At 42.9% G+C, this 26,649-nt stretch overlaps 1 protein-coding gene across 2 annotated transcripts in view; it reads left to right on the forward strand.

The window, feature by feature from the left end:
- The first annotated feature begins 1,615 nt into the window (after positions 1 to 1,615).
- Positions 1,616 to 26,649, forward strand: part of COL8A1 (collagen type VIII alpha 1 chain) — a 212,670-nt gene continuing 187,636 nt past the window's right edge. The window contains exon 1 of one of the 2 annotated variants that reach the window (XM_019527569.1): positions 1,616 to 1,750. The gene's annotated coding sequence lies outside the window, so the exon portion shown is untranslated. The remainder of the gene's footprint in view (positions 1,751 to 26,649) is intronic. The other variant, XM_019527568.1, reaches the window with a different exon arrangement.

Here is a 26,649-nt window from a genome sequence, read left to right on the forward strand (position 1 = left end):
GATGGTGGGGTGGACGGAGCATCCCATGAGAATGCAGGGGGCTCCCCAGCGCGCTCAGCAGCAGACCCGGAAATGGACCAGAAGCACTTCTGGTCCACTTCCGGGTCCGCTGGGGCATATAAAGGGGGGGCCCTACACGTCCCCCCAGCTCAGTGACTGTGCTTCCTGGGTCTGTGATCCAAATCAACTAATTGAATCATTGCCCCCAATTCGGGCTGAATCCAAATTGAATACAGCTCATTTCGCACACTCCTACCAGCCAGCCCCTCTGCAGCATATTAAGCTGGGAGAGAGCAGCCCCAAACTGGCAGCTGACCCCTGGGCCTACTGCCACCTAGGGATACTCCAATCCAGCTTAATGCGCTGTGGTCCCAGGTGCATGTGTAAACGTGGTGCCCAGGAGTGAGAAACTCCATTGTGATACGCATTAATTACATGTGTAGATTCACTCACTGTGTATTATCCATCCATTTCCAAATGAATTTATCTAATCTCCCTTCTATAATATCTTATCCTCCTTCTCCCTTATCTCATGGGCACCATCATTTGCGGAAGTACAGAAGAGATGACCCGCTTAAACTCTTCTCCTTCAGCTGAGCACTGTCCTACTTCCTATGTATGTTATTACTTTGGTAATACCACTGTCCTCTCTCTTACTTTGGCCCATCCAATTTGGTCTCCTTTCCTCTCCTCTCCTCATCTATTTCCCCATTCTCTGAATCTGTTAGCGTGCTTGTTTAACACAATTTTGAAAAGCATGTTTTCATTTGCCATTGGTACGATGGCAGCACCAAGAGGCACCAACAGGATCAAGGTTCTTTAATGCAGGTTGTGGCACCAATCAAGAATTATTCCATTTCAGCTGCATATTCATTTAGCACCTGTTTCGTCTTGTGAGGCTAGGCAAACGAATGGATGCCTCTGGACATGACCAAAATACTGCTTTCCAGTGTTCTGAAAACAGCAAATGAGGTAGTATGGCCAATAAAGTAACACAGAAGCCCCCAGGAATCTGTTCCTACATGTCTTTTTAGCTTTGCTGGATTTTTGGGAATAACGCATAAGGAAAATGGTTTATAACTCAATCACAAGGGAACAAGGAAACTGCTCCAAATGAGGGTAGATTCAGTGTGTAGATAGGACACACTACAGCATATCAAGAAAAACCAGGGTAACACCACAGACAGAAAAATAAGAGTATTCAGGAGTGGAGGAATAGAGTATAATAGAAACCCAGTAGCTGTGTAAGTAGGCAACATTAAGGACTGAGAGGCTGCTGTTTCTAGTTTCCTTCCTTCAGAGGAGGAGGGATATCAGCTTTTCTACTAACTACTTTGGACTATTACCCTACTGGTGTAAAAAATCCTCAAATTAGGCAAAAATGGACCTTGAAACATTGCAACTCTAACTGGAAAAAATACACTAGTTCTAAAGAAACAACATTAAGCCATTAATGGGTTGACTGATTGCAAACAAACAAATAAAATCAAGCTTTTCTTCCTCTGTGAATGCCATTCAATGTCCTTCCCTTTCCACTTCTTTCTCACTCCCTGAAGAACAAAATCAGCCACACAATGCCTTTTGACTGCTGCCTGCTTGCTTTCTTCCCTGCCCACCTACTATAAGGAGCAGCTCCTCCCACCTGCACATAAAAGCCAAAGCATGCTACCAGCTGCTGATCAGAGCACTTTCTCAGTCCTCCACTGTTGTGAGCCAGTGATCTTCTCTCCTTGGATCTTGCATACTCAAGGTAAGACTCTTGCCACTTCAGGCTTCTGTTCTCCCAGGCTATTTTGAGGAAGTCTTAATGCCAGCTCTCCACTGCCTTGCTGGGTGGTGCTGGTGTAGCTTTTTTCAGATGAAGTATCATCTGACATTTAGGTCAGTAACAATCTGTTGTTTTAGCAATGAAATGCTGGGACACACTGACAGATATGCTTGAGAAAGGCTCTTCTGATCCTTTCTAATTGTCTCAAAATCAAATCCTGCAGGATTACTTTAACACTTTTTAAAATCCCTCTTACTATTTTCTATCTCAAAGAGAAAAGTTCAGTTGAAGCTATCAATAAAAACGTACTTTAAAGCTCCCTAATTTTTTTCCTTTAAAAGAAACAGTACATTGAAAATGCCTGGTGATTATATAGGAGATTTTTGGAACATTACAAGAGAGTTTTAGCAAATCTTATCAGAAAAGTGCATCTTTCCAGATTTTACTGCTTTGAAAAAAAATTGTTTGAACTACTGGATTTGGGCAGGATCCAGTGATGAGCTGGGTGTTACAAGAGGTGAATTTCATTCACCATTCAGGACTAACTATGCTTTTGAAACATGTTTTAAGAGCAAAGTTTTATTCCCTGTAACAACAGAACTTTGTGTGCTGCTCCTTTACATGACAGTGATAGCTGTTTGAATTAAATTTTTATCGGCTACATATACAGAAATATTATGTTGGTATAGGAAAAGAATAGTAAAGAGAAATTATTATAGCCTGATGGATAGAGTAAAAAGCTGAAACATATTAATCAGAAGAAAGTTTTTCAAAACCAGGGTGGTACTCACTTCCTTTTGCATCTGTCCAGCTTCACAGAGATAAATCTCAGTGACTAGAACCAGTTTCTCATGTTGTGAGTTAGTGCATTTTTAGCACATGGTCACCTGTTTAAAGAAATTCCATCATATGAGCTCTAATCCTAGAATCCTGCCATCAGGCTCAGCAATGAGAGAGTTCAGGGATTAATAGTAAGCAAACAGCAGATATTGATTGTATCTACTGTGAATCTCCTAGACAGAGCACATTCCTGCAGTTAACAGTGAATATTTTCTTTACTGTGGCCAAAAGTCTCTTTTTCAAGTAATAATGTGCCTTTTTTTTTCTGGTTTTTTTTTAAATACAAAATCCTTCATATAAATACGAGTATTTTTGCACATTAGCTATACTTACAGTACCTACTATAGAGTTTTATAACATTAACTCTGTTATGCCATCCTTTTCTTTTTAGTGTGTTGAGATTTGACCTTTATTTTATACATGATCTATTGTAGCTCCCTAATGTGAATATAGGAAACATCTTTATTCAGCAATTTGCTGGAAAGATTACATGAGTATCTTTTAAAATATTCTCAGTTCCTGCAGCTTGGTTAGCTTTGGAGTAAAATTCTTTTTAAAGCAACTGATCCATACACATTTTGTCTAGAAGACTGATTAAATAAAGCCTAAAAAGACATTTTAATGCCTCTCTTGCAAATTTTTATTTCCTAGTTAACATCTGATATTTGCAGCAGCAAATAATTTTAGAAATGTATTGTTTATAGAATTTAGGTTATAATAAAATTCTATTTGTCATGCACAATTTTACCTTAACAGGGTAAGCAAGGAAGAAACCCATCATAAAGTGCCTTTGACTCAAAAGATTTACATGTATTAAAATACCTTTTGTTGGAGGCTGCTTTGAAATGTGTCATTTTCGGCACATCTACACATGTAATTAGTGCACTTGAATAATCTCTGGAGCTTATTGCTCCAGAGTCTTTTGCTCCCAGGTGCGCTGTTTAAATGTGTGCCCAGGAACAATTAACTCTGGATCAATCCACTCTGGAACTTATTAATATGCTGCACGTGGAGCCCATTTGAAGCAGCCCCAGTTAGCAGTGGCGCCGGGGGAGGAGGGGAGGGTCAGACTGCCAGCCTAAGGCTGCTCCCACTGGGCTCAATAACGTGCTGTGGAGGGGCTGGCTGGGGCACACGGATGCTCTAGTGCAGGACTAGCCAGCAGGCAACTCCCGCACTGAAGCACCCTTGTGCCCCAGCCAGCCATGTCAGTGTCTGCATGTGTGCTGCTGTGCATGGAAACTCCCATGCAGGGTAGTATTTGTATTTACAAGTGTTACCCTGCTGCAGAGTATATTACTTTCCTGCTTCCTAGTAGGCCAGCACGTGTAGATGCTGAGACATTTACTGCAAAGCTAAGTAGTCACCTCTGAAGTAAATGTCTCATGTAGGCATGTCCTTTTTGCATCTGTAATCAGACAGTAGAGCATCTCTCACAGGTAACACATCCCATAGTTCAACTTAGCGTCATTTCATAGTAGTGGGTGAAGGGAAGTTGGGTGCAGAAGGTTTTCCAGAAAAATAATCCTTTCAGAAATGTGCTGTTGAGTTTTGTTACACAGCCCTTGTTTATCTTGGTGCTGAAATGAAAATGCTTTGTATAAGACCAGTTTCTACTCCTATTATGATAAAAACACACTCTATAAAATGCACCCTATCATCTTAAAATGGTGTGGCAACCACATGCTAAACAAGTAAGGGGTTGAGAGAAAACTGGTTTGGATACTAGGAAGCTGAGAATAAGGTAAAAAACCACAGGGAAAAAATTCTGAACACCACAATTTTTCAGTTACACTAATGGAGACATAATAATGACAGCAACAATCTTAGGGTGGTCATGTCCAGTCAGTTTTATGTTTAAGGGGCTTGGTCCAGAGTTGATGGAGTAACTCCCACTGCCAATGGTCTCTGCACCAAATCCTTAGTTACACAGTGTAAACTATACAACTACCTACAGTCATAATATGACTTCTGCTATTGGTGTTTAGGGAGCACCCAGGTACCTCTATGAAGTCTTGTCCCCCTGTGTCTCCCCCACATAACATGGCTGGTGAATTTAGGCATGAGAAAATGATTTGCTCATGGTGATGCCAAAAATCTGTGACAGAGCAGAGACCTGAACCCTGTTTTTCTGGGTCCCAGTCCAGCACTTCCAATAAAAGATACCCTTTCTCTTTCTCACTGTAAAACCCTACTTGGTTCTTTAGGACTGACTCATCCTGGTGAAATGAACAAGGAAAAATTCTCCCTTCCTTCTTCCCCTTTCCCAATCTTCCATCTCTTCCTACCATTGCTAGCCAGGAAATTATACAAAGCACACACAGTAGACCTGACACTTGGCAATTATGTTCTGATAAACTTCAAAACTCAAGTTCACATAGAAAATTGGAGGCAATTATGCAAAATAATTCATATGCTGAGCATCAGATGCACTGCATTTTTTTATTTTAATGAGGTCACATGATAAAAGAAGAAAGATTGCCACTTCTGTGAGAAATTTAGGAGTCCACTGTCATCCTGAGTCTTACTGCTCTTTGTCATTGGGACAGGGCAGTTGTAAACCATATAATCCTTTTTACACTCTCTTTTAGGTGGCTTTTCTATAAACCTTGCATTGCCACCATAAAAAAGCCTTACCTTTTCACCCTGTCTGTGAAGTTGGGGTCCTTCAAACCCATTTATGAAAGTGTAGAATGTTAATAGATGCTGTGGTCTTGTAACTGTGCTGTCCTAAAATCGGAGCTTCTTCCTCATGTGCTGCGCATAAAATTTGAAACATGCTCTCTCTCCGATGGAAAGAGAAGTGTGGCCCCCATATCTGTATCCCAAATATGAGACACATATGAAGTGAGATATGCAAAAGTCTAGACTCTAGTTAGCTCAAGGCATATGAAATGGTCCACAATTCTATAAGTAATACTTACTTAGGAGAGAATTGGAGAGTGTCCACTCTTAGAATGTGTTATCACACACTGATGTTTGGTCTATGAAATGATTGCCACAGTTGCCTTTGGGGCCATTGGCTCACCTTCTGTCAAGATAAGTTTCCATGACAGACAAGAAGCCCAGGGACACAACAAGGAATGTGGGAGAGAATTAACAGATCAGTAGAACCGATAAAGAAAGCTGCTCACTAGAACACGAATAACCAAGAGGCATATACAGCTGAGCTGGGTTTACAATGTGCCTTGAAATACTGTAGTATAAGTGAAAGAATATGTACAAAAGTACAAGCTGCAACTGGATGAAAGAGCTGTAAATATTTTCATAGAAACTAAGGTGGGCAAGCAGGTCAATATTATCAAATGACTGCCTATTTTTTGATTGGTCAATTATAGAAATTTTACAAGAAAAGTAATTTTTTTGTAATTTTATACATTTTTGTGTGTGTGTGTTTTGACACATTTCTGAAAGGAAAATGTGTGCTTTTTCTATGTATTATTTGGACCTATTGGAATTTTTTTACAATTTTTGACCAATATTTGACCAGCCTATTGACCAAATTTTATTTGACCAGTCAAATACACAACTCTAGTAGAAACTGGCAAGAAATTGGCTTTAACACTTAAGGGTTGGCTGCAGGAAGTTAGTGTCTATCCCACATATTTGCACCTGGGAAATAAGGTTTTCTTGTTTGTTTTTGTTTTTCAACCACAACAACAAAAAACTTCTTTGTACATACTGTAGACCCTCACTTACATGAACCCATTTATATGGACATTCAACTCCAAGCCTTATACAAGAAAAGTGGGGAAAAAAAGAGCAAATACCTGTGCATGTCCAGGTTTTTGTATTGGATTTGGTAATAGCATTGTTATAGAAGTTCTGGACTGTTGCATAGGGGCTTTATATTTTTATTTCTTTTTGGACACTATTTTTTATTACCATCTTGCATATCTGAACACTTTGCATATATGAGCATGTTGCATATATGAATAGACTGGCTCATTGGTCCACATAGGTGAGGATAGTGTATTATTATGGTAATTAAACAGGTTTGAGTAAAAGCAAAGCTTTAGTGGTCATCCTCCTCCCCCCCACCTTTTTTTTTTTTTTTTGCAGGTTAGTTAACAGGTCTGTTTGTAAGGTGCTGCTCTGGAGAGGGGTCAGGAGTGGGGAGTCTATCCTGTTTGGGGGTATGACCAGGCTGATACTCAACCATCCAGCTACAGGTGCCATAGAGAGTGCCACAGAGAGTAATTCTTTTCCGTCAGCCACAGGAGGAAGATGCATGTTTTCCAGTATCTGGGCCACACCGAATTATTCAGGAAGAGCAAATATGAGATTTTCTGTCCCTCTGCTACCATGTTTTACTAATCGCAGAGGAGAAGAGGTTGACTTTTACCTCTGAACCTTTTGCCTATCCTATGACTGTCTACTTTGTTTCTGGACCTACCAGCTATTGTGAGCTTTCAGGTTCTTTCTTCTCCTGGGGGACAATTTTCTATCCTCACATATTTTTGTACTTCTGCAAATAAAAACTGTTAATCATGTTATAATGGAGAGCAATCCTAGGCTACAAGAAAAGGCAATGAAGCATAGATGGTTTGTTCTGTCCTTGATGAAAATTAGGGAAATTAAAAATGCTAACTAAAGGTGCCTAATTGGGCAGATGATCCTTAAAGTTTTCAGTGTAAGTGTGTGCAGTTGAGTTTGCCTTCTGATAGCTGGAGTACACAGAGGATAAGAGATCTACTACTGGCCCCAGCCAACAGCATTTGCCTTTAGAATAAATTGTAGAGGATGGTAAATTTGGAACATAATGACAAGGGTCTATGTGAACATATGGATGAATTATAGTGCTTAGCCTTTATTCATGTACTCCTGAAAGAAAGCAATGGTTTCTGAAAATGTTGTCATGTATAAGTAATCTATTGTGTCTCATAACTGTATTCTAGATTTCCATCTCTAGTTAGCATATGGGTGTCTTAGTGAACTAAAGTGCAAAGTTTCTGATTCTTGGCCAAAGCCAGATGGATAAAATCCTAATGCTTTTTGAATGGAAGGTCAAGTGACTGAGGGACTATATTAGTGATTCTCAACCAGGGTTCTATGGCATCCTGGGTGCCTTGAGATTCTTCCAAGTGTGCCACACAATGTTAGCACTGTTAGGTATGCAAATTTGATTCACAAGGTAAATCCAGAGATTTCAAATAGGAATCCAGAGTGTCAAAAACATTCTGACCGGTTATGGTCTGAGTTCTTTGCAACAGAAAAATTGCTCTAGTACTTTTCACACACACACACACAGAGTGAAAACTAAGCTGGCATTTTCTGAGGGGTGCTTTGAGTCCAGAAAAGTTGAGAATCAGTGGACTAGATCTAATGGACCCTTATTAATACTAAGTGTGAAACATTGCTCTCTTCTGGCTGAAAAAAGATCAGACCAATTGGAGTACTTATCAGCTCCCTCTCCTGGCTGCAAGGGCTGCAGCTTGCAAAACAGCTGTGTTTGTGGAGGGGAAGGTCATAAGTTCTGGTCGCAGTGCTACACAAAGGCACAGCACTGATGACTATGGTGTCTGTGTATGTATGTGGACATCATTCACTACAGGGTCGCATCCACAGTTACACTGAGTTCAACAGGAGGGCACTCAAAAATAATAGTCTGTTCCCGGAAGGCTAGAAACATTCCACTAAGGATTTAAAAGCATCTTGCCGGGCCCGTGATCTACCAGCCTACTCAGTTAACACATCCATCTATCATGAATAATATTTGAGGCACACCCCTTGCTTTTCTTTTCCAAGCCTACCTTTTTCATTGTATTTATACACTAAAAACATAGTTCTGGCAAATATATATCCATATCATAGGTATTCGCAAAGCATGTCAATGACTTTTGGAAAAATCTATATTCACAGAATGTTTAAATGATACCAGGAAAAATAGAAAAAGAGCCACAAAACAGAAAAAGAACCTAAATTCATCTTCCCTGTACTCTAAAGGATAGGCCTGCTATTTAAATGTATATGAGCTCTTTTCAGTACAGGTGGGAATGAAAAAACAAATTCCATAATCAGGGGCTTTTAATCCCTGAGTGAACTACAGGCAACCCCTACTTAACACTCTTTTGTTTAGTGCTATTTCACTATAATGCTCACTTTAAATTGATACCTGATTTCACTTAGGGCTCAGCGAGTTTCGTTTTAATGCTTGTAGTCATCATCTTGGATCATTAAAAAGAACTGCAGTTGCCATCTTGGGTCATCAAATACTTTCAGCTTCGCTTAACACTAGTTTCACTTAATGTTCAGTTTTTCAGGAACCAATTAAGAGTGCTAAGCGGGGGCTCCCTGTACCCCAGTCCCTATGTACATGCATCTGTAGAGTCCTGAGCTAGGGACAGACATTCAAAAAGTCTGACCCTGAATTGATTCAATCTTTGCAGGTTAGTCTAATCTCCCTAGGCTGAATCACTTTGTGATAGTACAGACATCCTCTCTGGACTGAAAATGCAGGCACATGGCTGTAGTGGTTCAGGCTAGAAGCCGGGGCAGGGGCAGTGTTAGAGCATTCCTCCCTTCCCTTCCACAGCACTGAGCTGAGGGGGGTGGGGTGTGGCCAGGCCCTGGCAGGATGCTCTGATTAGGGAGAGGTCCCTCCCCCTTGCTGATCAGTGAGGGAGCCAGCAGGGATTCACACAGCATTTAGTTATACAGCAGAGAGCATTTATCAGCCCATCAGCAAAACAAAAGTATCTCTCATTAGTTCAAGCTCCTCTTAAACAACTTGTTCTGAAGAAGGAATGGAAGGATATTACCAGCTACCTGTTGATTAGCTCCAAAAAGCCATAAGTGGCACTTTGTCCAGTCTCCCACAGCATGGATTGTAGCCAGCTTGTGGTATGCTAGCTAATGCTGAGAAGTATTTGTATATGGCAGAGGGGAGGGAAGAATTCCTACTTCAACACAGAGTTGTGAGGGGGAGGTGGGCAGCAGGAGGAAGCCAGGCAAACCCCGCTGTACATGCAGTCTCTGCCAGAGCTGCAGCCAAGGAGCAGAGGGGAAGGACCAGCCCAGCTCTCTGGAGCAGAGAGCCCCACCCAGCCCAGAGAGCATGCCAGGATGCTGGGGAACTCTGATTTAAAGTAAACCAGGAAGGGGTCTGGGACAGACATTGCATAAACTGGTTTGACCCAAATCAGTTAAGTCTGATACTACATTCAACCAGATTTATCTCAAACTGGTTCCAGCCATTTTCCAACCAGTTTACATGCACACTGAACATCTGTTCTGTTACAGGTTTAAACCAGTTTTTGATCACTTAAATTGGTTTATGTGTAATGTCTTCCCCTAGCCCTGAGGTCAAGTGTGCTAGCTGATTGCAACTGCTAGGGCTGTCAGACAGAGGGAGAAGGGGGACATTTACATGAGGTGAAATCCTCCGAATCAAAACCAGCACCACTAAGAACATCCAGAAATAAGCTTGAAGCCTGTTCTTTGGTATGTCTGTGTTATATGCTCTTGGCTAAGCAAGCAGCCTTATATTATGTGCAACTATTCACTGCAATAATCTTCTCACTGGACACAAGGAAGGCACATATCAACATAGGAGAGTCTGCCTCTGACATTAAAGAAAAACATTCTTGAAAAAGGAAAAGAAAAATGTTTGCCCTTTTTTGCTACCTACATTACTAGAATAACAGAATCAATCCCAGATATAACAAAACCCCTATGATATGAACCAAAGTGACAAAAAGATAACACAAGCCCTGACACAGAGGTGCTGATATCATCTCAGATTTATTCAGTTTGATTTTTAAAGGTATGTAACTGAAGATGGCACAGCTTTGGGGCTACTCAAAGCAAATGCAATCAGATTGCTGGTGAAGAAACCTTGGAAAAAACCTTGGAGCAGTCCCTTGGCCATACAATTGATCTTAGCTCTCATGTTCTGTTATCCCTAACATGGATGGAGCTCCAGTATGAGCAGAATATCAGAGCAGAGATCTTTTGCATGCTTCAGAGAGCAAAATTTGCTTTCAATTTGTCTTTAAAAGGAAACAAAAAGCAGAAAGAAAAAATGTTCAATTTCCTAGGTTTTTTTGTGAAGTAAATTAGCTAAGTTTAGTCCAGTACTTAGCTGACAGACATTAACACAAGACTGGGGTCTTTGCTGGCAGTCTCAACCAAGAAGCCAAAAGGTGGGTAGGCCAGGTCAGGACTGACGAGCAAAGGCAAACAAGTAGGGCAGTAGAGGAAGTGTACACTGCCAGAGCCTTTATTGCATTGTCCCTTATGGATAAAAGACTAATTTAAATTTACAGGCTGTTTCTACTGGTGATGCTATGTTGCTATAGCTCACCAATACAGCAACATAGCACTGGCAGGCACAAAACATGATGCTGACGCTATGTCACTAGCAATGAGCTACCTTGTTATAGTGCATTGCTACAGTGACATAACATCTAAAAATAACCATGCACCACTGGGAAAGCACAGTATAACAGCACCATGAGGAGCATGTGTCGATGTGCCCAAAGAGTAGTTAATTTAGCACCTCCAACAGGTACTAAAATCCATATAAATACATTTTTAAAAAGTAAAAGCAAAGTGCTTGATACTCATTTCCTTTCCACCAGTGGCTAGAATTTACCATAGTAGCTCATCACATTGTTTGCTACAAAAAGTGCAAACTTTAGGACTTGAGGAATATGTCTCTTGAGCTTTAACAGTTCCAAAAATGTCAGCACTTGTCAATGTGTTTTTGACATAAAACCAAAGCAATGTTAATAAGTGAACTTTCCAAGGAAAGTGGCCAAAACTGATTCTTAGATTTCTTTTTGGTAATAAACTGCCTCTGTGGTTGCTGATCAGATAGGGAGGAGTTTTAAAGAGGCCAAAGCCACATTCTGGTCAACCCAAAAAGAAAAGTTTAAGAACCCTCCAGCAAATAGAGAGAGTCCTTCCAACTCTGACAAACGGTGTGTACATTGGGGGTGGAAGACTGGAGTTCAGCAAAATCTAACTTTTCCCATGAATGCTGTGGAGTCTCTCTGAGGGGTCTATTTCAATCTAGCCCAAGACTAGCCCTGGACACAATTTCCAGTGCGCTGCTGTGGCAGGTACGTGAACTCTTGGTAGTTCTGGAACTCATAAATCATTGGCTGACTCTCCAGTCAGGGTCACTACTATGCTTGTGCCCTACTTAGCAGTCCCTGTGGGAGCTAATGAGGTACTAGCCATGATGGTTCTGTCTTATCAGGTTGATGGGTTGCCACAGAGAATAAATTCTAGAATATAAATTGGCAAGAAGATGTCTAAGGTAAACTCGGCATGCTGGTCCAAATCCTTGCGTCCAAAGGGGGTGGCAGGACTTGGCAAAAATGTCTGTTGGTTTCCTCAGATCATTTGATTGCAGAATGATGTGCACATGAATGGAACAAGTGGAATAGATAGGCAGCAGCATAGCAAATTCCTCCTGTAGCCACAGGAGACTCTGTGCTGGCCATGGTGACTCCAGGGCTTGATACAGACATTAGAAAAGCCCGAAGCAGAACTGATCTAAGTTATGCCATTTTCTTTATGCAGTGTAGTTTAGATCAGTAGTGAACAACACATTCACCTTTTGGTGCTGGGGGCGGGGCAGGGGGGCAGCAAATCTTAGGCCGGGTTCCACCATTTTTAAACCAGTGCCTGTGCCAAACTTCATTATGTTAGAGGTATAGGCAGGTTTCTGATCACTTATGCCAGTAAAAGTGTAATGTCTGTACATGGCCCTTGAAGATCTCCCCAGTTCCAGGCAGCTTGGGTCCAATTTGAATATGTACTGCATGGGTTTCCACAGTTACTGCTGCTCCCTGAATACTTTCAGGGAGTGTTTTCCTAGTGCCCAGCCACAGAGACTCCCTACAAGCCATGAATTGTTTCCTCAGAATTGACATGGTTTCTTGCGCAAATAATCAAATACTGAAGCCATCACTGGGCTAACCATCTTTTGCCATCAATAACTTTGTATGTGAAAATGAGTTAATGCATGTAGGCTAGGTAAAAGCCATGGTCATAATAAATTGGGAACAGTATCGATATATCACTAATCAAAGGCAAAAAAAGGCAGTTTAGAAACAAGGGTCTGTTTTTTAATCTTCTGTTCCTGTGCTAAACTCATCACATTATTTTTAACTGTTGGGTTTAAAAAGACTTCATGAATATTAATGGTTTACTCGAGCTGGTTCATGAGCAGCTGGTTACAAATAGTTAATACCTAAATTTCAAACATTTGGTTAATTTTGACAGGGCATAAGGGTACCATGCTCTATTTCTATTCCTCAGTTGAGTAAAAATAATTCTTATAATCGTCGGACTTGATGATCTACTAAGGTTCTTTCCGACCCTAAAAATCTATGAAATTTCAGGCACAAATACACACCAGTCCTAACACTAGTCTAGAATATTTTCAGTTCAATTATTTATTGGACAAAAATCTGCAGACAGTTGGAGATATGCTCCCAGCTGCAATCCTTTTAAACTCTCTAGTATTATTTTAGGACATGAGAAGGAGAAGGTTGCAAAAAGTATTTTCCAGGTGGCCCCATCCATCAGGTGTGTTTTGACAGAAGCAATTACAATTTAATGGAAGTTCACAGTCAAAAGTGTTGAACTCCTCAAGGGACATGTTGTGCTTCATCAACTCTCACTGAAGCTAAAGAGAACTGAAGACACTTAGCACTTCCTAGGTTGCACTCTCCACCTTGTAACTTCAGCTTCAAGAAATGGTAACCTATCATTTCTCCCTTTGCTCCATTGCATAAGATAACACATTGCAACAGGAAATATTTTGGCTTACAAAGTTACTTAAAATCACTTGCCAAACCACTAAACACTCCTGTTGTTCTGCTTAAACTCTAGTACTTGACTCTCAAAATGGTCAACATAATGTTTTAGTACATTATATATTTTAAAACAGTGACACTTGTGAGATTGATAGATTTTTCCGGTCCCTTACTCCTGATACAGCAACAGAATAAACACAGAAGATTTAGAAAGTGGATTGTGTTGTTCAGCATTTAAGTTCTGGACCAAGGAAAGCTGGGTTGAGTTGTTCAGTACTTGATTGGCAGTGCACCAGGGAAAATTGGACTGCCACAGGAAGTGGAGCTAGAAATTCAGTAAGTGGTGCTCTGCTCCAGTGGTGACCTGGAAGTAAATGTCTCAGTTTGGTTCTAGAGGTATGTGTGCTGCTGGCAGTGTCGTATTCTGGTCAGGATGTGAAATTGCAGTGAACTGCTCTTGTGCTCTCTTAATCACGTGGGGCACATCCAGATGAGCATGGATGTTTGGTTCCCCGGGGTCAAGTAATGGCAGCGCACCTTGCACCATTGATGCTTGTCCTCAGGGAATGCCCATGCCACATGTGCTTTCATGCACAGCAAGTTATCCTGGGTGGGATAGGGGAGGCTGGCTCCAACAGCCTTACCTGGGATCTTGGGGGGCCTCCTGGGGCTGCAGCTGTGGCAATTCTGCTGTGCAGAGGCTGGTTGGCAGATGGAGCATGGCTCTGGACGGCCCAGCTCTGCTTTTAAGCAGTGAGCACTGTCTGTGCTTGTGCTGCTCAGTTTTGTTTTGTTTTTTCCTCCATCATATATTTTAATCCCTGGATATCCATGAATAAAAATAAAACCCATGGGGAAAAAAGGCGGAGCAGCGCATACACAGGCAGTGCACCCTTGCAGCACGGAAAACATTTAAATGGGCAGTATGCGGTGCCATGGATGTGTTTGAGGTGCCACACACTGCATGGCTGTGCTTGTCTGGACATGGCCATCGTTCTTTTCACAGGACAACGGGTCTTACTGTCATCATCCTGGTTAAATTGCGGTTGTGGAGAGATGCTTTACTCCCCTAGAATCTCCCCTCCTGTAACTTACAGGATACAGCATTTTGTTTGTCCCTTCCCTCCCCCAACATGTATGTCTTAAAATTGCTTTGCAGCACTGCTGTGTACTGTTTAAATACTAGCAGTGTTTGATACTAGCAGGGATTTAAAAGACCAGAAATATCACTCCAGCATTGAACTTCTGATCAATGCTGAGTGGATGAGAATATTAAAGTGAGGGCTGGCTCATCTCCGGATGGGAAATAATGCCCAGATGAATCTTGCAGGTATCAGGGGCAGAAGAGAAGGAGGTGTGGTGACCTGAATAGATCAGCAGACTCCCCTGTTCTCAGCATGTGCTACAGGATACACAAAATTGTTCAGACTTCCCAGTTTTAGGGGAAAAGTGAGCCTGTTCTTAATGAAAAATGCCATTTTCCAAGGCATGATGGGGTGGCAGGGCGGGGGGCAGATCCTGTGTGGAATAATTTTTTGCACACATGCATCTAATACAAAAATAGGCCATCAAAGATAGGGATTATGGCTAACACGACTTATGGGAGGGGAGTGAAACAAAACATTAGAAGCTGTTTACACCCAACGGTTTACCTTGTGCTCCCCCTCTCTATTTCTTTGTGTTTTTATATTGCACTAATCTAAGAGCCTCCATATTTATGACAGGGGGCCCTAAGAGCTACCTGCCATATTTATGATAGTAGCACACACCAAGTTCTGCAGAAACCAGGCATTTAACACAGAGCTAGAGCTGACTCCCAGCCTCCTGCTCCAACCCTCCAAAGACACTCTTCCTCCTTACACAGATGATTGGTATGTCTGGAAAGATAGTGTACTAAAAACACTCTGCCTCCCTCCTGCCTACAGAAGTGTCCAAGAACATTGCACACAGGAAATTAATGAATTTATCTTCACAGGCACCCTGGTGAGGAAGGGAAGAAATATTATCCTCATTTTATAGGAAACTGAGGCAGAGATTTCCAAAGCACTTAGCCACCTCAGCAAGGGCTAGCAGAAGAGCTCCATTCCCATCTAGCCACTGCACTACTGAGCCAGATTTTCAGTAGTGGTCAGTATCCAGCTGCTCCAGTTGTGATGCTCATGGCCAGATTTTTCTCTTTTGAGCATCTGGCCACATTAGTAATGGCCCCGGTGGAAGCAGAGCTCTTTTGAAAAATCTGATTCCATTTGTGGGTGCCGAATACTTGGCAAGCTATTTGGCGAAGGATGCAGGGAAAGTCAGAACAGAGACCAAATCACTTAATCCCCAGACCAGTTGCCTTAACCACAAGCCTATCCTTCCTCTTCAGCAAAAAATAGGAGAGACCAGATGTGGGCAAAAATAATTGCCATTACCTGGGCCTGCCAAGAAAAATGCCCCAATACCTGTGGGTAGGCCAGACAGCCACATCTTGGTACCTTCTTGAGAAAGGTTGCCTGTTTGAGGCCACATTCACAGGATGGTAGTCTCAGAAAGGAATAGGTACATCTGGAAACAACATAATGCTTATTGCCAGATTTTGATATGATTCCTAAGAATGCTCCTATGTCCATGCTTCCAAAACGGTCTCTCTTTTTATCTTCAGATCTCTGGATGCTCTTGGGTAGCCACTGCAGGCACATCTACGTGTGCCCCTATGGAGACATTATTACTGTGCCGTCATTTAGTACTTCCTTTTGGAAGTATTAAATGATAGCACAGTAACAGCCTGTACTGTGCTATGCTGGTAGTGCATGATTATTTTTAGCTGCTACATCAGCGTAGCAACATGTTATAGTAAGGCAGTGTGTTGCTACGGTGACATAGCTGAGGCGTCATCAACATTTTGTAGCCATTAGCACATTGCTATGGCAACTAGGCTTGTGCGAATAGGGAAAAATTTTATTCAGATTTGGCCGATTCAGAGGACGGTGATTTGATTCGGATCACTGTCCTTAATTGATTCGGCCAAATCAGCTTTGGATGATTTAGCACAGATTTGGAGACATTTGATGATTCAGATCAGCTGGGGAGAGGCAGGCACAGCCGGGTGCCTGCAGGTTCTCCCGTGGCTCCTCTGGCTGTGCCTGTCTCTCCCCAGGCAGGGGGAGCCACGGGAGAAACCCCCATGGCTACCCTGCCTGGCCCCATCCCCCACCTGGCCCCAGCCTAGTCCCAGCACTCAAAAAAAGCCCTGCACTTAATGGCTGCAAGAGTGGCAATTGGGGTCTCTGGGCGCTCATGGCAGAGCCCCCCCCGGCACAGCGCAGGGCACTGGGGGGCAGTGGGGATCACTTCCCCCCCTGCTTGGCACCCGTACAGCAGCTGCGCCATAGCACAGGTGCAGCGCGGATTGGCAGGGCACCGCGCCCTGCCTGGGAGCTGGGGCTGAGCGGTTCCAGGCTCTGGCTGACTGCTGGAGTCACCCCACCTCCCAGAAAGTGTGAGGCGCCGTGCTGAGCCACGCTGCACCTGCGTGATGTGAGAGCTGCCATGCGGGTGCCAGGTGGTGGGGGGAGATCTCTACTGACCCACACTGCACAAGGGGGCTCTGCCACGAGTGCCCAGAGGCCCCAATCACTGCTTCTGCAGCTGGTGAGTGAGGGCCTCTTTTTTAAAAAAAAAAATAAAAAAAAAAAAAAGTGCCAGGACTAGGCTGGGGCCAGGCAGGGGATGAGGCTGGGCAGAGCAGCCATGGAGGCTTCTCCTGTGGCTCCCCGAGCTGTGCCTGCCTCTGCCCCAGTGGGGAGAGCTGCAGGGGCTATGCCCTGCTGCCACTTTCCCAGCCGGCATGGGGGGCATGATACAGGTGTGGCTCGCTCCAGCTGGCAGCAGGGCATAGCCCCCACTCCCAGCACTGCTGCTCCAGCCAGTGCAAGGGGGCGTGGGATGCAGGCATGGCAGCCTGGGAGTGGGGGCCTTGCCCTGCTGCCACTTGCCCCCTTCTGCCTGGAGTGAGCCATGCCCACATCCTGCTGCTGCACCCACCCCTCCACCTCAGTTGGGCAAGTGGCACCAGGGTAGAGGCCCCGCTTCCAGCACTGCCATGCCCGCACCCCTCTGCCCGCCTCTCCAAGTAACACGCCCCCTGGCTGGGCAGCTTGTCCCAGCCCCAATCCCTCCCCCAGCCCCAACAGACTTACCAGTTGGAGGCAGCTGTTAGCTGCCTGTTTAGTCTATGGCCAAATCTCTGAATTGGCTGAATCTTTTCTGAATCTATTCAGATGCTTCAAATTGATTTGGAGCTATTACCTGGTCTCCTGATTTTTTGATTCAGATTTGGAGATCTGGTCCCTAAATCAGGCCGCAATCTCCTCCGAATCGAATCAGCTACCAAAGCTTCACACAGCCCTAGTGGCAACAAAACGTCTTGTATATATGTGCCCTGCTTTTTGTAATAATTAAAAAATGGTGGTTGCATCCATAAGGATCCATGTTAATGTTGGATATTTCATTTGTTTCTGAAAATAAGCAGCTGCTTAGCTGCAGCTATGCTAGGTGCTTAGGAGGAAGCATATGCTATTCTTGGCTAGATTATACCTGTACAGGGACTGTCAATGCCCAATTGGAGCCTCTTTAGGCGCTGTGAGCTAGCTGTATGAGAGAGTCTCTTAAGCTACCAAGGTGGACCTACAGTTAGATTTTGACTACCCCAGAGTGCATGCTTACAAGCATGTGTGAGCTTCCTGTCCATAAGAAAAACAAAATCTCTCTCTCTTGCTCTCTTTTTAATCTTTTATTTAGGCTACATAAATTTAAAGGTCAAATGCACTATCACAGGAGAATTAGTAAGCCAGATCTACCTCATCCCTGCTACCAGCATCCAGGCCATCCCAAAGCTGATAGCTAATGCAATTTGGAAATACAAGAATGAGACATTCAGTCACTAACAGGCCTTCATAAAGGATAAAATGCCATATAAGAAGTGCAGATCAACACTGTTTACAAAGGAATAATTTCATAAAATGTCTCTGACTAAGCTAATGTTGAAAGTTGAGTTTATACTGTGCAAGCCAACAAGATCAGCTGTGTCTTTTCCAGTGACAGCTAAGACCAGCTACGTTTATTTAGTGAGTCTGAAAATAAATCCACTCTGAAAAATAAAGTATCTGTTGTGTTTGTAAGTGGCTGGGCAGTACCTAGAAAGGAGTGTGAACGTTTTTTCTCTCAGCCGTATGAAGTGTATATATCAGCTGTTACAAAAGTAGGATTGAGATAATGGTCAGCATTTAAATATCTGATTCCACTATTTGGAACCAGATGCTAGCCTCTGTTGCTATGATTATTATGGCAGTCAGAATAAAAAAACTGTACTACAGGAAGGCAGTGCAGGTAAGAATTACTTCCTTATATTGCACATAGAGGAATTCAGGCAGAGAGGCTTGAACTTGTTTAATTTGTTTCTGTAGACAATTACTGGACAAGTTAAAAAGTTCTAATGATCTCACGGGAGGAACTTGGGCCATGATTTTCAAGAGTGCCTAGTGATTTCAGTTGCCTTAAGTTTTTGGTTGACACACTGGAGATTAGAGTTGGACCATTTTCCTATCCTACAAAACTTTGAGGTTAAAAAAAAAAAAATCCTTTCCTCACATTTGAAATGTCTTAGTTTCCTCCAAAGCTATTTTGTGAGAAACAAAAGCTGTATTCACTTCTAAATAACTAACTTCCAGTGGCCAGGTAGCGCATCTGGGCTGGAGGAGACTGTTGTACCTATCTGTTATTTATATCTACCTATCATTTCTGTTCTGAGTAAAGCAGAACAGGAACTTGAATGAGCACCTTCCACATGTCGGGCAAATGATCTCACTATTGATATCTATAATGGCTTGGCCCATCTTTGGTTTTGACCAGAAATTCCATACCACAGACAAGGTATGTTCCCTGTCAGCTTTGGTACATATATCTTTACAAAATATTTTAGTATTCAATTGGCAACAATAATGACATGTTTTGTATCTGTCTAGCTGTACTTGAGGCACCTTAGAGAGCCTGATGTTCAGAAGGAAAGTAGTCAGCAGTTTTAGACGATCGTGCCCTTTTAAGGTTTCTGGGTGGATTTCCAAAGTCATACTAGTCACTGGCCCTGATGTTGTGAGAACGTGAATGGAGCCTCTAACCCAAGCCCTGCCTGTTGGTTTTGATAAACAAAGGGTTTTTTCTCTGAAATGACTCTCAAGAATGAATCTGAATTCATCTGGCACAAAACTTCTACACTTTTAGAGATTCACCCAGGACTTAAATGACACAGCAGTTTCCCAGCCTACAAGTCCACCCAATAATGGCTAAACAAATTATTTTTCAATATTTAAACTTCACTATGAGAATGTAAAAGAAAATTAAATGTGCTGTATATCATCTCTACAAAAACAGAAGCTGTTATATTATAAATAAACAGTTTGCTTGGTATTAGGAACATAGGAAATTCCATTCAAGAACAGACAAATGGCACATTTTGTCTGGTATCTTGTGTCTGGCAGAGGCCTACACCAGATGCTTAAAATACTTGGCTGTCTTGGGTCTACAGTTTCTCCTGTTCTACCTACCACTAAGTTTATAAATCAAACAGTTTCCTAACGTCTCTGCCGAGCGTCTCTTTCCTGTGTGTTTGCATAGAATTAGAGATGGAAGCATAGACCAGAGCAGCATGTGCCTGCCCTTTTAAAGTGGTCTGGCGCTGGCTCATGGACCTCCTTTTTTCCCCACCTGTTTTGGAAAGGGTGTTGCTGCTAGCATTGCTTAAGTGCTCAGTCAAGGAGTATGAGGATAAAGATTCAGCCTAGTGTAAGCAGGGACTGGGTGGGGAAGTCTTTCCCCACTCTGACAGAGATAGGAAATCAGGCCCTTAATGAGCAGCCTGCTTTCTGCCAAGGTCCACACGGAGCTAATAGTAATAGATGCCTGCATGCTGTCCTTGATTGTTTTTATTTTTTTTGTTTTTGTCTTTTTTACTGGGGACAGGAGGAAGATGGGAAGGGATTAAAGACATGTTGGTTAAAAAGCCAAATGGTTTTAGTTGTTTGTGCAGGAAGAGTTTGTCTCAGTCTGATAGTTTCTGGACTAAGGGTGAGACTGTGGCATCCTTGTCACCAGTGGTCAGTGGAGCACATAATGCTGGTCCTTCCTCTTGGTGCCCTGGCCCTTCCAAAGATATTAAGGCTTTTCCAGGCAAAGAAGAACCCATTTGCCTTTATAAGCAGGTGTGTTGCTAATAGAGGCTACTTCTACAAAAGAAGAGTGGGAGCCATAGTCATCAGCAAAACACTTTAAAAATATATTTCATTCACTTTAAGTAATATGGGATGCTTGCAGACATTTAAAAAAGCAAAACTGCACTTTACCAGAAGCATGTTACGTTGAGCCAGCTCTACAGCATCTTTATAGATCAGACACTTCAGTGTGGCTTTTTGGCACTTTTATTAAATAGCTGATTCAATCAGCTATTCGATAAAAGTGCCCAGAGATATCCACTAGAGCACCCAATCTATATAGATGTCAGGCGAGACAGGTGCAACTAGTGCACTGCCTCTTCTGGGCATGTGCTGGGTTTGGCACAGGAGCACGGGGAGTTTAAAATAAAGTGCAGGTTTTTTGTTTTTCTTTCTTTCTTTCTTTCTTTCTTTCTTTCTTTCTTTGTTTTTAACATCTGCACGCAAACTAAGTATCTTATGCATCCATTCTCTCCCTCTCATGAGATTATTCATACTTCCTACTTCATGTCCAAAAGTGGGGAGAGAGGGAACCTCTTCAAAACTTCCCATTTTAACAGATTAGGTCTGTTAGTCATTGACACTGCAGTCACTTTGTGCTCTGGCAATGTAATGGGACTTCAGGGGCGGCTATATACATAATTTGCAACAATAATTTACACTCTTTAAGGCCTCTTTGCCATGTTGCCAGAGCACTGGAAAGAAATGGATTATGTAGTGTATATAATAATGGAGTCCTGTGTTTCAGTCTTTTGGTAAAATAAAAATAGGGGTAGGGGAAAAAAGAATTTTCAAGAATTTCTCAGCCTCTGCATAAACTTTCCTTCACGTGCACATCAATAATGCAAGAAAAGGAAACTGAACCTAGAGATAGGCCTGGACCAAAGCATTTGGATCCAGACTTCAGTTTTCTCAAAGTTTGAGCATATTCTGATTTCGAAGGTTTTGATCCAGCCCCATGTGAATACAAGTACAGTGCTGAACATGTGATCAATTTGGGATCTAGGACTTTGTGTTGGGCTCATCCCAACCCAAAGGTAGACATCCAAACCGGAATTTTGCAACTCAAGCCCATCACTAGTGAGAGCCAGGGTCAGCATTAACAGTAACAGTGCGTCTTTTCACATAGTTCTCCCAGTGTGTCCCAGGGATGACTTTCAAACACCCTCTTTTATTTCATTCCAAAACAAACTGGGATTATTAAAGCCAACTAGGTGATACAGCTACTCATCTCTTATAGAAATAAATGAAAATAGGGAAGCCAAATTTCCTTTGCAGCTTTAAAACTCTTAAAGTCTATAATAAATGCAGATCTGCCTTAGTTCCTGGGGTGGAATTCAATTCCAACGAAGTGTTGTTAGGGAAAAATAGCAAGACCAAAACATCTGCTGATTGTGAACAAAGCCAGATTTCATCCCTGGTTTCCTCAGGTACCGGTTGATTTACTCAGTATATTTTATATGTCCCACCTTGAAGAAGACTGTAAAGTTGAGAACGTAATTACATTCACTGTTGCTCAGAATGGACTTTGTTCCATGCACAGTACTCCAGAATTTTTCTCACATTGTTCTCCTATGCTTGTTTTTGCTTAGATACCATTTATTCTACTTGTGCAACTCTCAAATGAAATGAAGCTTTATTCAATAGTTAGAGCAAGAAAGAAGGAGTCAGAACTACTGGGTTTTACTTGCAGACCTGCCATTGAATTACTGAGTGATCTTGGTTCAAACACTTACATTCTTGGTTTGGGACAGAAGTTTCAGATAAACCAGTTAAAGTGATCAGAAACTGATTTAACCCTGTAACAGAACAGAAATTAAGTACACATAAACTGCTTTCAAAATGGCAGACCCCAGTTTAAGATCAACCTGGTTGGATGTAGTATCAGACTTAACTGATTTAGATTAAACTGGTTTATAGAACTTCTGTCCTAGATCCCCTCCTTACTCAAGTTGACCCATAGTCCCCCAGCATCCCGGGATGCTCTTCAGCCTTGGGCTGTGCTGTCTGCTCCAGAAGAGCAGGGCTGGACCAGCTGTCACAGAGCTGAGGCCATACAGCCTCTGCTCCCTAGCCTGCTTCTTGCCTGTGCCTGTCAGCCTGGTGGGACAGGGGGCAGGGGAATAGATGCCCAGGTCCCCCTAGTCCGAACCAGTACAGCACAAGGGGAGGGAAAACCTCAACAGTGGGGGCTTCCCCCATTCCACAGCTCAGTGAGCCAGGTTGCAATCAGCTCAGCCCCACCCCCTCCCCAGCTATCCCTCTCCAAGAGGCAAGGGAGGCATACACCTGCACAGCCCAGCATGAGCCTCCCCATCCAGGGTCTGCCCAGTGCAGGGGAGAAATCCCCCACCAGAAGTCCTCCACAGCCCAGAGGTGAGTTCCTTGTGCCACCTCCTGGCCTCTCAAAGGCAGATGGCTGGGTCAGTCCCAGACTGGGTTGCTGGCTGCAGGGGGGCCAAACATCCCCTAGTAGGAGATTTTTTCCTCCCACACAGGGAAGACTCTGGCTGGGGGCTGGTGACAGGCCAGGGGGATGCATTCTGCCCCCCAGGCTACTCCGAGGAAGATGGCGGTGGAGGAGGTGGGGTTGAGTCAATTTCAACCATGGCAGGCAAGAAGCCCCCCAGTGGGGGCTTACCCCCTGCACCAGGCGGACCCTGGCTGGTTTTGAGCCAAGGGGGAGCATTCCACAACCCCCACCTCTCAGATGCAGGCAGGCGATAAGGGGGTGGGACTGAGCCAGTCCCAGCCAGGCTTGCCATGCTGGGGGGGGGGGCAAAAGGCCCCCACAATGTGGGCTTCCTCCCATACCAGGCAGACCGTGGCGGGGAGGGGGGGGCAGTACCGGGCCAGGGGGTGCATTCCTCCTCTCTGCCCCCGCCCCCCCCCCCCCCCCAGAGGCAAGGTCTGGGGAAAGATTGCCTGCTAGGCTCTCCCCTCCCTGGGTCTGACAGTAGGTGGGTTGTGTCCAGCAGCCAATTAGGGCTGGGTTGCTGCTGGGCTGGGTTCAGCAGCCTTAGGCAGTGTGGCCATGAGGGGTGGTGCACATGAGCACCCCCAGGCTTTTAGCCTGGGCCAGTGCAGGCTTTTATTTGGTCCTGGCGACCTGAACACTGAACATCAGTTCAGTTTATCAATTCAATATATGCAACTTAGAAAAGCCTGCAAAGATGGAATCAGTTCCATCTTGGGCTTTTTGAACCTCTGTATTTAGCTCTTACAACTAAGGTTCCCTATCTGCAAAATGAAGAATTACTATTTTGCTTTCCTAGTAGTGGGGCTTAGTGAATTCATCATTCTAATGTGCTTTGAGATCTTCCAAGAGAAAAGGCCAAAATATTTTACAGCTTTGGCTGTACAGTAGAATAAAGAATTTACTTATACCTATGACTTCTGTAACAAGAAGGATATAAAACCCAACAGCTTCCAAACAAATGTCTTTGTTTCAAATCTCATCTTGACAAAAAACATAACCCCCCCACCCCAACCACCCAAAAGCCAAATTCACTGACTCATGTCTTTGTTTAAGTGTCATGGTAAATTTGTTCTTTTATGTGTAGTAGTTAAGCTTTGAACTTTTGGTTTCTGGAAAAGCCAGAGTGGAAAAATGTTTTCATGGGAGAGAAGTACACATTCCAGAACTGCCGACTGTTACTCATTTATGAGAAAAAAATCACTTAGGTAATAGCTTTGGTTGATGTAATTTGTTGTTTTCTGACCTTTCTGATAAACTGAAAAGATTAACATTGTACGGTAAAATATTTACACTTCCAATTCTTCAGCTCTCATTCATTCAGATTTGTAGATAGTTCTCAGATTGAAGCTACTGTTACACAAAAGAAACTGCAGCGTTGCAGGAGTGGAAGAAAATACCAGGCCTCTGAAATAAGACAGACAGTCCAAAGGAAAAAACGCTTCACAGGTTGCTCTGAATTATAAGGCTACTCATATAGATTATATGAATATTCTGACAATCTCACCAGAAATACAAAGAGCAAAATCTAAGTAATTAATGGTATCTTCATTTATCCTGAGACGTGTAAACAGACTTATGCACAGTTCTTCTATACTATCTTGCATGTGCATAAGATTATCTCAGTTTGTGATTTAATTTTAAATTACTAGAGAAAGAAAATACACTAAACTTTAAACAACATGAATATTCAACTAAAATACAATTCTATCTCTTCCTCATTAATATTCTGAAGACTGACAGTATTCACAAATGCATACACAACACACTCATTTAGTCTTTTCCTCCCCCCAGCTGAAAAAAACAGAAATCTTGATCCAAAAAACTGGTAGTGTCTCTTCATTACTGGATGTGAAGATTGGGCAGAAGAGCTAATTCGTTCAAATATTGTCATACTGAATTTAGATAATTGACTTACTGCAATTTATTTAGTGCTTTTTTTTTTTTTTCTTTAAGCACCTCAACAAATCCCCCCAAGACAATGTCATAGCTGTGAAACAGTGTTGGATGACCCAAAAGACATGGAACATGATTTAATTTGCTAACTGGCAGTAAGATTCTGGCTCTATCCATCACCATGAATATTGTAATGTCATATTAGTTAGGGATGAGCACACAGGTCCTTGTTTTGGAAGCAAGAGCAAGCATCAGCTTCTTTCCCAGTAAGAAGAAAACATCTGCGTGATAGATTTACCGCCCTGTAATTATGGCCTATTCAAACACTACTGTATTAATGCTACACATAAAGTCCTATGCATCTTTATGGGTTTGCTTAATGACTGTACTCTTGACTAAATGGGAAAAGGATTCTTCCTACAGTCACTAAAAGTATAGGGAGGTAATTCATGCAAATGCCCAATCCTGAACCAATCCAGGTAAGAAGTCTTGAAATTTCAACTCTTAGGTGAAATAGGGCACCTGTTGGCTCAACAAGCATCCAAGACCTTAAAGATAAAAGGACTTGAAATATTATTAAAACTAAAAACTGAGAGAGCTCGAGCAATGAGCATACACGCCTCTTCATCCCAGAGCAGACAGGCATCAGACTGTGACCTAGGGAAGCAGGCTTTGCATGGCCTCTGTGGGGAAGTTGGATGTCCAGCTGGTGAACACTACAAATCTATAGGCTTGTTTATTATGTTAAGACACGTTTTGTTGGAAATGCCTTTGTTCTGAATGAATGCTGGTTTACTTTATGAGAGCTGGCTGGTCACTGACTAGCCCTGCTTGTTGACCCTGAGAGAAGATGTGCTGAGGTGATAATAGCAAACTGCAAAAGTCTGCAGCCTAGGAGATCAAGCTGGAGGGAGCAAATAGCCTGACTGTACCCCACAAAAAGTAATGACTGGAGGCCAGAGCCCTTGAGGGGGCAGAGAGGCTGAGAAAAACGGACAGTGAGTAAAACCTGTCTGAGGTTAAAGTACACCTGCTTGCCTTTCAAAAGGATCTTCTGCCTTCAAATGATTTTCAGCATCCCCTCTCCCTCAGGTATACCACTGCCTTAACTAGTAGTGTGTTAAGTCTTTCAGCTGTATTTGTATCAAACAGCTAAAGTTGTTTGCAGTCCCCGATTGTAGACCCCAACAAAGCTGCAGTTTTCACATAGTCTTTTTTTTTAAGAGGTCCAAATATTGCTAAGTGACAAAGCACAGTCTCAAAAAAAATGTCCTTGATGCAATGCATTAATTCTTTTTAGGCAAGACATACAGTGGGTGGAAGAATGATGGGCGCATCTACACATCGCCCTACAGCATCATAGCGACACGCTACATCACCGCATGGTGATGTAGTGATCACATGGGTCTACATGTGACCAGCATTTACATCACCATAGTGACTCGCTCCCCCATTTTAGTGCACCACTGCAGTGATGTAGCAGTGAAATCTAACTTGTACCATGAGCACAGCACAGTACAGGTGGTTACTGCGCCGCGCTCTACAACTTCCAAAAGGAAGTACTACAGCACGGCACCATAGCAACAGCACCATATGGCAATGTGTAGATGTGCCCAGTGTCACACATCTATTTTCCCCCCCCCCCCCCCC

This window comes from Gavialis gangeticus, unplaced genomic scaffold (genome assembly GCF_001723915.1).
Source record: "Gavialis gangeticus isolate Ggan-Ray unplaced genomic scaffold, GavGan_comp1, whole genome shotgun sequence".
Taxonomy (NCBI): Eukaryota; Metazoa; Chordata; order Crocodylia; family Gavialidae; genus Gavialis; species Gavialis gangeticus.